Here is a 16510-nt window from a genome sequence, read left to right as displayed (position 1 = left end):
CTTTCTTGGTATCGTGAGTCCGGTTGTAACATAGAGCCCGGTTTTGAACTGTTTTTTATGTGTTATATGATGGCCTGTCTGGGTCTCAGAAAAAAAAAAAAAAGTTTAGTTGTGGATTGTAATATTGAACATGCCATTGATATATTGATTTGTTTTAGTGTGTGAATCTACCAAGGTAAAACAATTTTTTTAATTATTATTATTTTTCTCCATTTGGGATAACAAAAAGAAAAAATATATTTATATATATTTTAGAGCTATAGGATAACAGACTATTCAACTACATAAATGTATTGTTTATGTGCAATGTTTAGCACTCAGGAAAGATGAAAACAGTTGAATATAAGAATATTTCATTAATGTTTGTAAATACACAGTGCAGCATGTGTTAATACTATAATGTTATTGCTGTAATAATACAGTTTGTTGTCCATATTAAGGGTACACCACTTGGATATGTGCATTGGACTGAGATTTTGGCAACAAGTATAAAGTTGTAATTTAGTCATATTCCTATATTTTTTACCATTTTATATGATGCTGTGTTGTTAAAAATATTGTTCTTGTGAAAAATTCCATTACAACACTGCATGTGACAGCAGTAACATCATGTCTTGTGTCTGTTCTTCACTATTCCCCTTTGAAGGAAGGGGAGGTGTAACATGTCCACCAGTTAGCTGGATTGTGACTCTTCTGTGGGTTACAAACATGTTGACTGTGTGTGTATGTGTTGGAAATTTGTGTTAACAAAGCACGGTGAGACGATAATCAACATTTCCAAAATTTAATTTCTACTTCATGAAGGCAAATAACAGCATTCGCTGTAGCTCTAAAGCAGTCTCATATTTCACAACTTACTTGTACATAAAAAGACAGGGTGTTACACAAAACCTGAATTAGACAGATCAGTTTTTAAGTCGCTAACTTCACACATAAATACAAGCTAAACATGTATTTATATTCAGAAAAACACACCCTTTCTCTTAACTACAAAAACAACACCCAGCACGTGCTAAAGGACAATTGATCATTTTCCATCACATCTCCCTCCTTTTGATTAGATATGTTATTATTAATCACTCAAAACAACAAATACAAATTTAGTTCACTAATAACTAAATTTAACATCCCTGAGAACAGGGGCGTCAGCTGACCCAATACTATACAGGGGCACAACAGGGGCACAGAAATCTAATGAGAGTGCGCAAAGCGCGAGCAAAAATTTTTTTGCAGTTATTTCTTTGGAGGAGGTCGGACAGCCGTTCTTGCCCACACTGGTTTCTAAGCCTAGTTTTCACAATCTTGAGCTTTGAGAAGGACCTCTCCACTGTTGCTGTGGAGCAACAGTGGACTACAACTTAAGGAGGCAGCTAAATTAGCTGCCTCCTTAAGTTGTCTCTCCCTCTTTTCCGTGGGCATTTCGAATTGTCTGCATTTTAACACAACATGCAGGTGAATAATTCGAATTGTGCTTTATTTCCATCATCCATCTTGCTTGATAAAACGAAATGTCATCAGCTGCCTGTAACTTAGTTTGGTAGCCTACCACAAAACAACCTGAGCCATGTAAAACGTTGACTGCTAGCTAGCTGGCTGTCGGTGTTTTTTTTTGCTACCTAAACAGTAGCTGGCTGTCAGATTATTTATGGTCAGTAAACGTCCTAAACTCGACATTGGATTCGAGAGAAGTTGATTGTGATCATGTCTTGTAGCCTAGGCACTGTGTACACATTTCAAGCTCACCTTTCCAGGCAGTCAGGGCAGTCGCTCTACTCCCACAGTGTCTCTGCCGCCCGGTCGCGTGCGCGCTTGTTTTTTTTTTTTTTTCTAGTGAAGCGTGCTCCTTGCCCCCGCAACGCCCGCACCCCTCCCTTTTGCCTAAATCTCCAGGTGTCTGGTAAATCTGAATGATTGACTCTGAAGACTTTATTTTTGGAAACTTCAATCAAAATGACAAATTATACAGAAAATCATGTTGAAATATGAAATCATATTTGCCTATATTATTTTTTTCTCCTGTGCACGTCACTGATACCGGGGCACCTCAGATCTACAGGGGGGCACGTGCCCCCGTGAAAAGGGTCTCACGACGCCGATGCCTGAGAAACATCAAATGTTCAAAACACATCATCATCACTAGACACAATAAAATAAATAACAGGACAGTAATTAACCGTCACTATCAGAAGTGCCTTCAAAGATAAGCCGATAAGATTTCAGTCTCAACCAAGCCGTACCATTTGATGACATACCGATCGTTCGCACAATAACACCTCTAAGACGAGGTATAATGCAGGAACCACACAGTGCTAATATGGATAACCTAATATAAGTGAAACAATCCACGCTTTCGATTTACCAAACACAGAATTAAACCATCTTCTAAGGAAAGCATCCTCATCTGACTTTTCAACAAAGGCCTTCCAAAGCTCTGGTTACAGAACCATCTGATGCTAGCCTAGCAAGCCAGACCCGTACAGCAAAAAGCTGTACAGGGGTCGAGTGACGCTGGATAGTAGTGTGGGCGGGATAAACGGTTGTCTGTCAAGTTCAACGCCACGCAATAGGATGGCGCAACAACCAATCAGAGCGATGAAGAAGTTTTACATAGTCAACGCGACGGAATGTACATCGTGGTTTGTAGTCTATGGCCTGAAAAGCTGATTTCGCTTAAGCTATAAACTCTGTAAATATATAACTTTAGCAACATTTGAAACATTTTCACGCGAGAAAGTAGTCGTTTAGACCCCCAAGGTGTTGAAAATCTGACAAAATACCGGCTATTTACAATTTTGGTCCCACGAATTCGGCGCTACTAAAGCTAGCCGCAGTGAGTAACGCACTTCCGGTTTTGCCGTTAACGGAATTTGAACGTTCAAATGCCTTACCGGAGAGTTTTGTCAGCTCTGAGACGAAGATCGGCCCGCCGTCTTCGGTACATCATGCTCACAATCGACTGGAGATTGCTCTCAGATGTAAGTTTACTTTATTTCTCTATAAATCTAAAGAGAGCTAGCTAATGGAACGCAATATAACATACCCTACTGCCTGAAAATTGGAGTGAAAAATGGGCATCATTGAGCAACAAAGTTGTGAATTGATTTATTTCATAAAGTTTAATAAGTTAAATAAATAATTAATAAATTAATAAGTGAAATACATCCCATTTTAAACAATATAGTTACTTCACAGCATCATATAATTAAGCAATTGTCTGTAAAAATCATATTGTTCATTCATATATTACAGGTGGCTTCAAGAGGGCCATATTGCAGGGTGAATCCCCACGTTCCACTGTTTCCTCCTCCACAACCTCTGCATTGGAAATGGGGACATTTTGGAGCCTGAGCCTGTGGAAGAGGAAGATGGTGGTGATGATGGCGATGGAGAAAAAGGTCACGAGCCAATCCAGCAGTCTGGGGAAAACCTCAGGCACAGGCTTGCAACTGCAGTGTCTGCCCCAAGACACCGGGTCGCGGTTCTGCAAGAACATGATTATTGTTAATTTGTAAATACACAGGGAGTTCAGTTTGAAGTTTATGTTCTTGTTGTATTCAACCCTGTTGTAAATAGTTAGTGCCTCTTAGAAATCCAACCCCACGTCCAAGTCGTAAGAGGTGGAAACAGGTAAAGTACAGGATTGTCAGACAGGGCGAAGTATGGTGGGTGGTTCAGTCTGGTAAATGTGCAATAAAACATTTTCTAATACTGCATTTGCTATTAATCTGTCTGTGAAGGTTATTATTCATCCTGGTTAAAAAAAAATAAAACAAACATAACCAATGTGACAACAGCAATAGCACACTTAGCACAACAGCCTGTACATGTGTACATTAACTCGGGTAGGCTACATATAAAATGCACATCCCCAATCAAGACTCTCAGTCCACACTAATTGTGGAACACATTATGCACATAATTCCGAAATGATTAGCTGCTTTTGTGGACGAGGATAACGTTAAGAGGTACTTAACATGTACAGCATTTTTACAGTTACAAAATGAATTGAAATGTCCACACAGCACAAATGTGGGCTAGTTTTAACATAACTTAATGAAATGAATTGATGAAGTTTTTCTGGACACGGATATGACGTAATATAATCGATTATGGGGAGAAAAATTGATTTTTAAAATCATCCCATCAAAATTCACGGTATGTACATGAATGGTTTTTCCGCCCACCCCTAGCTACTATCATGCAACATCAGAGTAGTTTGTGGTAGTTTTGATTGTAGGCTGCCCCCAACATCATTCAGTTCATATTTGTCACACCGCGGTGAGGTCAAGTGGGTTTTTTTGTCTCGTCTCCATGTCATGTCTCGTCACTTCCTGTTTTATTTTGAAAGATTACTCCCTTCTCGTTTCAGGTCACTTGCCCTTCCTCTTGTGTTCCAGTCTGATTGTCGCATGAGTGATTCCACCTGTTCCCCGTTAACCCTGTGTGTATAAGAGTTGACGTCTCCCCTTGTCTTGTGCCAGTGTGTCGTTATTGTTGTAGCCGACGTACCTCACTCTTGCTTTCAAAACCTGAGTCCATGTTCTATGCCACGTTTCTGATCTCGCTGAGAGTTTTCGTTTTTGGATAACTTTTGTATTTATAGCCTTGTTAAAGAACAGATTAAGTTTGATAGCATTTTTGCGTTTTCCTCCGAGTGGAGTGATTTTTCGTTTCTAAGTAAAGTTTCATATCCTAGTGCCTCCGATTTTTACAGGAGAGAGTTTTTGTTTTCCTCTGTAGCAGGAGTGATTCTTAGTTTAAAGTATAAAGTTTCAAAGCCTTTGTTTTTCCTTCTCAGTGGAGTGATTATTATTTCTATAACTTTTCATAGATATACTTCTCTCATTTTGGGAGAAGTATATGTAATTATTGATAACTTATATATAGTCCTTTTTGTTCTCTCTTGGAGAGTTTGGACAACCTTGTTCCTCCGAAATAAAAGCTTTGGATTTACAACACCAGGGGCCTCATGTACAAAGACTTGCGGGGATTTCCTACTGAAACATGGCGTACGCTCAAACCAAAATGTCCTCCAACGTCGGATGTACGAATCTGTGCGCACGCATGTATCCAAGCACATTTCGTTTGTACATCCCAATCAACGTGGAATTGAGCGCACATGTCGGAGCACCCGACTCCTCCCTGTCCACACCCCTACTTAAATACGCAAATCATATTTAAATGAGCCCTGCACCTGCGATTCCCCTCTGTGTACGGTCAGAAAATAAAGAAAAAAGAATGAATAAGACGGGAAAAAAGAACTTCACGGAAAGCGAGATGTCGGTGCTACTTTCTTTTTTTTTTTTTTTGATCAAATTTTTATTTTATTTTCATTCAAACACAAAACAAATAATGATGTACAGTCACTGAACATACCGTTACATCAATCCCCCCCACCCCCCACACAGACACAACTATAATATGAAAAAAAATAAATAAATAAATAAATAATGCGGCTTGAAACAAACAACAATAACAAGAAGAGAAAAACAAAAAAGGGACTACAGGGACAGTTAATATAGACTTGCTGAGTGATTCACGGTGCTAAGTGAGGTAGATCAGATAAATAACGGACCACAAGGATCAGAGTGAGCCCTTCAATGTTTCAGCTGTAGTGTGCCACATATTCACATTTGCCTCTTTAGCCCCATTTATGCGGGCTGTCGATAACTCCATATACACAACATCAAGAAAAGTTAGAACCCACTGTCGGATGGTCAAAGTGTGAGGGGGCTTCCAGCGTACTGCGATCATCTTCTTAGCAGCTGTTAAACCTGCCAACAATACACGTTTCTGACATTCAGGGGCTCGGAACGCCGAAAGATCATTTAATAATAACACTGGTATGGTCACAGGCACTGTCTCCGATATGAGTGCTGTCAGCTCAGCGGCCACACCTTGCCAAAAACTAGCAACGGGGGGGCATTCCCACATCATGTGGAGGAAAGTGCCAGGGGTTCCCAATGCACACAGGGTGCATGAGGGATCATTGATAACTTTCATAAGATGTAGCTTACGAGGGGTCAGGTAGGTCCTGTGTACGAAGTTATAATGGATCTGCTGGTGGTCAGGATTACGAGAGGCGAGTTTGATATTGACCCACACCTTATCCCAATCAAAATCCTCATCCAGACCGGGGACATCGCCCCTCCACACCTTGTTTACTGGGAGCGTTTTATAGGTGGCCTCAAGCAAGTATAAGTATAGAGTGGATACCATTCCCCTCGCAGCTCTTTTAGTAACAATCAATTCATGAAGTGGATGTGTAGGCAGCGGGTGCTGCCAGGGTACCCCGTGTGCTTTAAGGGCTGCCCTCAGTTGCAAATAAAAAAAGAAGGACGTGCCTGGCAGATTGAAGCTATTCTTAATGTCTTGAAAGGAGCGTAAACCATCTAAGTCGAAAATATCACCCAAAAAATGTACCCCTCCCCTTTCCCACTGAGAGTAGGTGACAGGTCTCCCCCCAATCAGTAAACCTTTATTATTAAAAATCGGAGACTGCAGGTGCCATCTGCAAGATATATCACAAATTCTTTCCGCTGAGCGCCAGACCTGGATCAGATGAGTCACGATGGGGCCGCAACGTAATTGACTTTGCTGTACAGAAATATTCGCAAATAAAACGTCTGCCAAAGACCATGGGTGCACCATCCTTTCTTCCATTGTACGCCAAGAAACTGCTGTCTGAGAGTCAAACCATGTGACAAGGGGTCTAAGAGTGAAGGACCAGTGGTAAAGTTTAAAATTGGGCACCGCTAAGCCCCCATCTAATCTCCTGCGCTGGACAGTGGCAGATCTAAGACGGGGTCTCTTCCCATTCCATATGAATTTCGAAACGGCCGCATGAAGCTTACCCCAGTATCCTGCAGGGGGAGAGAGGGGGACCATGGAGCTGACAAAATTTATTCTGGGCACTACGTTCATTTTGACAATAGAAATGCGTGCCTGGAGAGAGTTGGGCAGGCTGGCCCATCTTCCTAAATCACCCAAGACTTTGTTCAGTACTTCAGTATAATTGTGCTTCACAATAAGATGTAGAGAGGAAAATATTTCGATACCCAGATATTTAAAATGTGGAACTGAGGGAATGTTGGAGGGCAAAGGAGAGGTCTTGGCCGCTTCATTCAATGGCAGCAAAGCTGACTTTGACCAATTGATTTTAAACCCTGATAGCGCACCAAACTCATCCAACATTGATAAAAGGTGGGGGGCAGACTGCAACGGGTCTCCCAGAAAGACTAAAATGTCGTCAGCATAAAGGGCCAGGTGATGGTGTGTGTTATGAACAGTTATGGGTTTAATAACTGACGATAACCGGATCATCTGCGCCAAGGGTTCAAGCGATAGAGCAAACAGCGTCGGGCTCAAAGGGCAGCCTTGACGAGATGATCTAGACACTGGGAACAGAGCGGAGCAAATGTTACCTGTAAGAACCATTGCAGATGGGTTTGAATATAACAACTGTATCATTTTTATAAAGCCTTCTCCAAAACCCATTGCTCCCAAAACCGACCACAAAAAGGACCACTCAAGGCGGTCGAACGCCTTCATCGCGTCTAGGGATAAAACAGCTGCCGGAGTTTTGAGATCTGTTACTGCGTCAATTATATGCAGCAGTCGGCGGACATTGTCAGAGGCCATACGTGACTTCATAAAGCCAGTCTGGTCACAGTGAACTAGTGATGATATATGAGGTTGCAGGCGACGGGAGAGTGCCTTGGCATATATTTTAACATCGGCATTCAACAGGCTAAGGGGCCTATAACTACTACATTCTGCTGGGTTTTTATCTTTCTTCAGTAGTAAGCTTATCACCGCTATGTTGACATCCCTAGAAAAAGCACCTTTCTCTATTGAAAAGTGGATCATACTGAGAAGCAATGGGCCAAGGAGGTCCCAAAAAGCTGCGTAAAATTCTGGTGGTATGCCGTCAAGCCCGGTGGATTTGCCCCTTTGCATACTTTGTACAGCCTTTTTAAGTTCCTCAAGAGAAATCGGTTCTGCTAAATCATTTGCCTCCTCCACCGCAAGGCGAGGTAACTTTAATTGAGCCAAAAAATCATCACACTTGTCTTTGTCGAGAGATATATCGGATTTGTACAGGTCAGAGTAAAAACTACGAAAAGTGTTGTTGATCTGTGTCGGATCAGTGGTGATAGCACCTGCCTGTAATTTGACTGAAGAAATATCGGAGAACTGCTCATTTGACCTAATCTTCATCGCCAACAGGTGGCTGGGCCTTGATCCATGAAAATAATACCGTTGCCTGGTCCTATGGATTAAAAACTCTGACTGGCGTCTGAGGATGATGTTAATGTCTTTCCTGACCACCTCACGCTGTGAAACTATCTGTTCCGATAGATTAGCAGGTAACACAGATTCTAGTTTGGCTAGTTTGCTTTCCAATTCATGTAACTTAGAGATTTGGGCCTTGCGCTGGTAGGAGGCAAACAGAGTGGCGTTACTCCTGATAAAACCTTTAATTGCATCCCAAAGTATTCTTGGATCATCGACCGAGCCAACATTGAACTCCAAGAATTCCCTGAGCTTCTCCGTAAATTGTGTCCTAAATTCTTCCTGTTTCAATAGAGACGTGTTGAAACGCCATTTTGGTGCGCGAGGGGAAGCGCTATTGAGTATCGCAGTGCAAAGCACACCTTTATGATCAGAAAGGGCTATGGGAAGCAACAGTACATTGTGAATAATTTTAAAGAGTTTAGGGGATGCAAATATGTAGTCGATTCTTGAACAAGATTTGTGTCGAGCTGAGAAAAAGGAGTAGTCACTGGCTGAAGGGTTCAACGAACGCCACAAATCTGTGAGACCCAGACTGTTAGCCCATGCCTGTAAAGCTGCAGATGCTTGTTTCTGATCCCTTGTCTCAGATTTGCCCGTCCTGTCATTAGCTGCCTTCCAAACCGCGTTAAAGTCTCCCCCCACAACGAACAAATAATCACTCAGTTCCAGCATCTTATTTGTCAAATTGTCGTAAAAGACTCCATCAAAACAGTTTGGTGCATACACTGATATGAAGGCTATTTTCCTGTTACTAATTTCTGACTTAACAATTGTCACCCTGCCTTCTGTGTCAGACCACGTGTCTTGGATTTTAATTTTAAAGCTACGTCTGGCTACGATAGCCACACCCCTGGTCTTCGTACCAGATGTGGAAGAAGCTATCACATGATAATGTTTATCGGCCAGTCGTCTAATATCAGCAGCCAGGAGATGCGTCTCCTGTACTAATGCAACGTCAATTCTCCTCCTACGTAATAAACCTAGAGTGCTAATCCTTTTGTGGGGACTATTCAGACCACCTGTGTTCCAACTCAAAACATTAAGCTCAGGCATAATTTAGAGTATTGTCCCTATAGTGAATGCCGCCAAGACATGAGAACAGCACCCGTGACCATATGAAAAAATGAACCCAGATATGTAACTTACTCCAGTCAAGCCCTTCTCCTTCCATACAAAAGAAAGTAACACAAAATCCACAGTGTGAGCCGCTCCACATAGAAACAAATAGAAAGAAAAAAAACAGAAAAACAAATGATGTTTTAACCCACCCCCCTCCCAGCGCAACCCCCCAAGAGAGCAAAAAACGTGCTCTAACTATTAACCCTCCCCTATTACTTGGCTCCGTGACCATAGTCGGAAATTGGGCGGCAACAGGACAGTAGTCGCCAGCCCCACCCCTCCCCAAATGAAATTACAAAGCAAAAACCCTTCACCGAAGTCATCCCTTCAATGCTTAAAACTGGATGCCTAAAACATACAGTGAGGGACTGCGTATACAAATGTATTCCTTAAGATGTCTGAAATATAAACACAAAGTATGGTATAACTGTGACTTCAAGTACGAGACTATGGTAGCTGTCTTAACATTATACGCACTGACTGTGCCAGAAGTAAAACTAAAAACTGCTCCATAGTGTGAGGCAAGCTCTTAAAGTGTAAAAGCAGAAATGCTCCTCACGTAAACCTGTATTATAACATAAAACTGTTGATGGATCAAAACTACCAGGAAATTGCTGCAGTGAAAAAGCAACAGTCAAGTAGATCTAGGAAATTAACGTTGCACAGTTATTCCGTGACCAAAGATATCACCTTATGACAATAACCGCAACTCGTAGTGACTAGGGATTATCTGAAATTGTGATGAGCAAAACAAAATAAATAGAGCAACTCAGGCTATCAATGTAAAGCAACAAGAGATCCTAAGTGCGACTGTATCATAACCTGGGACTAAACCTGCAACCAGGAAGATACCCAGACCTGCGTCTTAACAGTCACTTTAAACATACGGTCAAAAAAAGGCAGTAAGGTGTTATGTGCACGTTACCTTATTTCAGCGTCCATTATAACGCCCACTACTCGAGCAGGCGCTTAAAGTCAGAAACAATAAATGTGCGTGAACGAGAAATCAAAGATCAGCCACCGTAGTCCGTTGTGGCATACTTCGCGTCAAAAAGGGAAAGTGGCTGAATGCCAGGTGTGAAGACAGTTCGTGGCGACTCCAAGAATAAACGGAGAGAACGACATCTTAACCAGTCCACGAACTAACTTACTCCATGAAGATTATACGTGAATGAGTCTCATATCCATCCAATAGTTGCGGTTCAATACCAGAGTGATGATCAGGGGCTGTTACGGGTCCTCCGCAGCCGCCTGTGTGGTGTTGGCCCGTGTGTGCCGGCTGATCGCCTCGCTCGCCGGAGCCCGAGGGGACCTCTCCTGCGCCATCAGCGGTCGGGAGTTGAGGAAATCCTCTGCTTCTCTGGGGTTGCTGAAAACACGATAATCCGGCCCATCTTTGATTTTCAGAATCGCTGGGTAAAGGAGAAAAAATTCAACTCCTCTTTCTCGCGCGGTGTCCATCGCTTGGGTGAAGGCTTGTCGGCGCTTGACTGTGTGATTGCTGTAATCAGCGGCAAATCTCACTCTCTTGCCGTCAACGGTGACCGGGTCCTTCTTCGCAGCTCGGAGAATAGCCTGCCGTGTCGTGTAGCGGAGGACGTTGAAGATGAGCGTGCGGGGCCTGTCACGGGCAGAGCGCCCATCGTAGATCCGGTGTGCCCGCATCATCTCCGGCTGCTCAGTCTGAAGAGACGGGAACCACTCTGGCAGTGCCCGGTTTAGATATTGCACACTGTTCGACCCCTCGGCTCCCTCTTTCAGGCCGATGATACGAATGTTGCAGCGTCTATTCCTGTCCTCCATGTCTGCTAGCTTGAGTTCAAGTGTATGCAGCGCAGTCTCGTGGTTAGCCACTGCCATCGAGTTTTCTTTGACAGTGCTCTTCAGAGCCTTGATATCTGCTTTCACCACACCAATACTCGCCGAGAGCGAGGCCAGATCAGATTGAATCGTGTTCAATTTATCCTCTGTGCTTTTTCCCATTTCGTGAAGTTGAGCGAACCGAGGCTCTAGATATTCACGTTGTTTCTCCATTAGCGTGTCTGCCATAGCGTCCAGCTCGGTAGTACGAGTTCCTCTGTTTGACTTCGCGGAGGCTCCGCCTGCGCTGTTCTTTTTCCCAGATTCAGTCATTTTTGTCTCAAGCAATTAAAGGCGTCACAAATATCAATACAAAAATAAATTTGAAGGGATAAACTAGCAAAAAACGGGGAGGATAGGGGGAGCGCAAAAAGCCTAAGCCGCCATCTTGTCCGGCCGGTCACGTGACACCCCCGTCGGTGCTACTTTCTGAAGTGAAGGCCCGCTAAAATGTACTCTTTGGCACGCTGTCCTCCGGCATAAGCAGCAAACGCAAGAGGAGTGGGTGGGAGAGCCTGAGGCTGTCAATGCTGGGGGGTCTGAGAAGCCACACAAGCAGAGGTGAAGAAGAAGTGATCCGACATTAAGGTGGAGGTGGAGCTCATGTGGGTGACTCTGATTACCCCCAAGCTAAATACCGATGTTTTTGTGTAACTCACAATAACGTGTTCATACAGTAACGTGCAGAAGTGCGCCGGGGAAAAGGTGAGGCTGATTAAGACATTTCACACTTTACGCACGGGGTTATTAACATTTGCCCACAGAGACGATCAGGGGCTTCTTAGAAAGATCTTAAACTGAAGTTTAACCAGCAAAAAACAGCAAGAAACTAACTTTAACCACCGACTAATCTATAATATAATAATGATGCTGTGAAGACGGGATAGCAATTGGGGGCGCACATACTCAATGCGCGTCACGGGAATAATATTAGGACCATTACAAGAATGAAGTTACTCACCAAGAAACCAGTCATCACGCACAGTACCAGCTTGTAAGTCTGTTCCCAACGATGCTGTTACTCAGAATGTATGAATCGTGCACCTCGCCACAATGTTGGTTAATTGCATTTACGCATCACATATGAATGAAAATATTTCCTGTTAACATACAAATTCATCATGTGATTGCGCTTTTATAGCAATATGTGCACAGTCGATAGCTCCGATTACAAAATCGGCTCTCGCTTCAAATTTAGCTTTAATGTTGGCCTGTTGGGAATAAGATATACCTGGCTGAGATGCGGATAATTCCGTCCCACACGGCTGGCATGGCTTGGCTCAGGGTAGACTGGCACAGTCCCAATCGGTTGGTAAGCTCCCTCTGGAATGCCCCGGTTGGAACCCCAGTGTGCACATCACCTGTGGGCACAGGCAGCGCATGGCTCCTCGCTGTGTTGCGCTCCAACGCCGGCTGCAGCTTTGCGCACAGTTCCAGGAGGATTTCCCTCAAAACGGCTTATGAGTCAGTCGCCATCATATGCCAGCTAATCCTCTCTGTTGTAGTGAACACACGCTCTCTTCAAATTGCACCATTTGCAAAGTCTTCTAATACTTTTAAAGCAGCCATTGTTTTTAATGGGATGCATTGCATCACTTTGCACATGCTTTTATATCCACTCGTGTAAATGGAGACACATGGGTGTGTTAATTGTTTGTCAATATTAATTGTTCATGTATCTCAAATGTGCACATCACTGTCTGAGGACTAATTGTTTTCACATTTATTTATTATAACAGTTTCCCAACATCACCTTAGGTGTCGCCAAAGAATCAACAGCTGCAGAAAAGTGTGTATGTCAGCCCTGAAGTTGGCGTGAGGCACCGCACATTTCCACGGTCTTTTCATTCTTGATACATCTGATCTTTGACGTGAAAAGGTGCGTACGCCACTATTTTGTGCGTACGCACGTTTTGTACATGAGGCCCCTGCTCCTGTGTCCTGCATTTCTCCGGGTGTGACAATATTACTCGAAAACTGACTTTTAAAGCATATTTGTATGAGGTGAACTTCATCCACCACAAGTCCCAAAAGGTTGTCTTGGTAGACTTTGCTGGCTACCAAGTCTCGCCATTCCCTGTTAAAGGAGAATTCCGGCATTTTTACAAACATATCCCAACTGTTGGAGACCAAGGAAAGTTTGCCAAAGGGAAAAACGCGAGAAATTTTCCTGCCCACAGCGCAAAGTTGTCCGATTGCGCTGATTTCCATGAAAGCGGGCTCTATCGGGCAAGCTTTTAACCTTTCCTGAGGCTCTTAATGTGTATGAAAATACTTTTTACCGAATTGGCTGTGGTGTCAGTAGCAATACAATTCAACCCAGGGGCTAACCATACCATTAGCTAGCACAGACATTATACATTTTGAGATTTAAAAAAAAGCGCACTTAGCTTTCTCAGCTTCCGTGTTCCACAGGCGTGCGCACAAATTAATCCGGACTCCCATACACCAACTGGCGACGGCCGCTTCGGTTCTCCTCCGGGTCGCCTTTGCCAAGTTGTGCTGCTCTAAGTCTGAACTGACAAATTATCCTATTTTAAAAGTCCATTTGTTTTGTCCCTTTTTTGGTGGTGACTGACAACCCTTTGACGCTTGTGTTTGAGTGACCAAAAATCCAGGAATCCAGGAAAGACAGACAAGATTTGAAGTTGATGTTTTGCTTTTAGTTTCTTAAGATTATTCAAATTACAAATCAAATGAGGCTCCTTTAGCCATTGAAAATAAAAGAAAATAAAGACAGACTGGAGATTAAATAAATACAATGTTCAACAGCACAGGTGAGTCACAGCAAGCCAAGGTCAAAGACTCTGCGCTCCCAGTCAGCCACGCCTCCTCCAGGTAGTCTCCCAATTTATAATCTTCTTTTGCCTGTAGGGGGTATAGTCTCACAAAAATACAATAATTGCAGGCATTAAGAAATTGCAAAATAAATAAACTGAGGGAATGGCTCCTACATAACCGGCCCCTAATTGTTTGGCACAGATTAAACAATTACAAATCTATATACAAAATAGGAGCCCAATAGTTCATCATAATTGTTCAATACAATTTCTCAAATATGTTTTAAACTAAAATAATTTAAATTCACACAACCTTGGTTTTCTGGTTCATTTTCAGGTTTCTTCACCCTCCATCATCAGACATAGTTTGGTGATTGGCCTTTGTATTGTGGTGGTTTGAGTCTTGATTTTTGCTGTTCTCACCATTCCTCGTCTGTCTGGATAGACCTCTATAATTCTTCCTAGAATCCAGGAACTTCTTGGAGCAGATGGATCTACAACTAACACTACGTCATCACATTGAAAGTTTCTTTTCTTTGTGTTCCATTTTTGGCGTTCTTTGAGTAAGGGTACATACTCTGATGTCCAGCGTCTCCAAAAGATGTTTGCCAGGTATTGTGCTTGTCTCCAGCGGCATCTGGTGTACTGGTCGCTCTTCTCAAATGTCCCAGGAGGGAGAACTGGCCTGGCATTAAGGAGCAGGAGGTCATTGGGTGTTAGTGGGGTTAAATCCTGTGGGTCATGAGTGACTGTGGTGAGAGGACGACTATTCAGGATCGCTTCGACTTCACAAAAGACAGTTTGCAACCCCTCATCGTCCAACATTTGTTGTTTCAGGACAGAGCAGAGGACTTGTCGTATGGAACTTATGAGCCTTTCCCATATGCCTCCATGATGGGATGCGCCTGGAGGGTTGAATGTCCATTCTATGCCCATTGTTCTCAGTGTGCTGTGCACCTTGTCAGTGTCGATTGTGGAGAAGGCCTTTTGCAGTTCTGCCTTTGCACCAACGAAATTGGTTCCGTTATCTGAACGAAGGTACTTTACTTGCCCTCTCCTACAAACAAAGCGCCTTAAAGCGTTGATGCATGAACTGGTGTCTAATGAGTTGGCTACCTCTATGTGAATGGCTCTGCTCGTCATGCAGGTGAATAGTACGCCATACCTTTTCACCAGTGATCTTCCTCTCTTTACCTCAAATGGACCAAAATAGTCCACGCCAGTGTTGGTGAATGGCGCCAGATCGGGTTGGAGTCTCTCTTGGGGTAAGTCGGACATCTTCTGTTCTCCAGCTGGTGCCCTGTATCCTTATGTGTGTTCTTTTTACTTCAGGGTCGTCTGGTGCAAGTGATGCTGTTGGCTTGATGTCAACTGGCCATTTCTGCTCCGCCTCCCACAGAATGTCTGGTCCATGAAGCCATCTTTTGTTGCTTAGGAACTTTTCTGCACTTTGGCCCCTGGTCACATCATCGGCGGGGTTGGATTTGGAGTCGATGTAGTTCCATTGAGATAACTCACTTGCATCTCTAATTGCTGCGACTCTGTTGGCGACAAAGGTTTTGAATCTGGAGTGTTCATTGGCTATGTACTTGATCACAGACTGGCTGTCAGTCCAGAACACAGAACTATCCAGATGTAGCTGTAAGCTAGATGTGAGCATTTTGTCCACTTTTGTAGCCAGCATAGCAGCAGCGAGTTCCATCCTTGGTATAGTCATCCTCTTCAGTGGTGCCACGCGTCCTTTTCCCATCACCAGAGCGACGTGGATGTTGTTCTGGTCATTCTGAAGCCTCAGGTAAGATGCTGTTCCGTAGCTTTGGTCGCTTGCATCCGCGAAATGGTGTAGCTGTGCTTGTGTCACTGACCCGAATTCAGCACTTTTGAAGCACCGTTGCACTTTGAAGTTGGACATCAGGGTGAAGCCAGCTGACCACTTTGACCACTGCTCACAGATGTGTGGTGGCACCTCTTTGTCCCAGCCCAGGTTCATCTTACACAGCTCCTGCAACAACAACTTTGCTGTTAATGTAAAGGGTGTTAAGAAGCCGAGGGGGTCGTAGATTGAATAGACCATTGATAACATTCCCCTTCTTGTAAGTGGCTGCGATTTTGGCTGTACATTGAAGGTAAAGTTGTCACTGTCTATGCACCATTGTAGGCCAAGGGCCCTTTCAGTTGGGAGTTTATCCCTGTCAAGATTGAGCTCCATCATTTCCTTGACTCTGTGCTCTACAGGAATAGAAGCCAGTACCTCTCTGCTGTTTGTGGCCCATTTGGACAGGTGGAAACCTCCTCTTTGACAGAGTGCTGTGACTTCTTTGATGAGCTGAATTGCGCCATCTGCTGTTAACTCTGCCTTTAACAGGTCATCAACGTAAAAATTGCTCAGTATTGTGTCTATTACCTCGGGTCTGAAGTGCTCTTGGTTGTCTGTGGCTGTTTTTCTAAGTGCG

Source organism: Odontesthes bonariensis, chromosome 17 (assembly GCF_027942865.1).
Source record: "Odontesthes bonariensis isolate fOdoBon6 chromosome 17, fOdoBon6.hap1, whole genome shotgun sequence".
Taxonomy (NCBI): Eukaryota; Metazoa; Chordata; class Actinopteri; order Atheriniformes; family Atherinopsidae; genus Odontesthes; species Odontesthes bonariensis.
Note: the sequence above shows the minus strand (reverse complement) of the source record.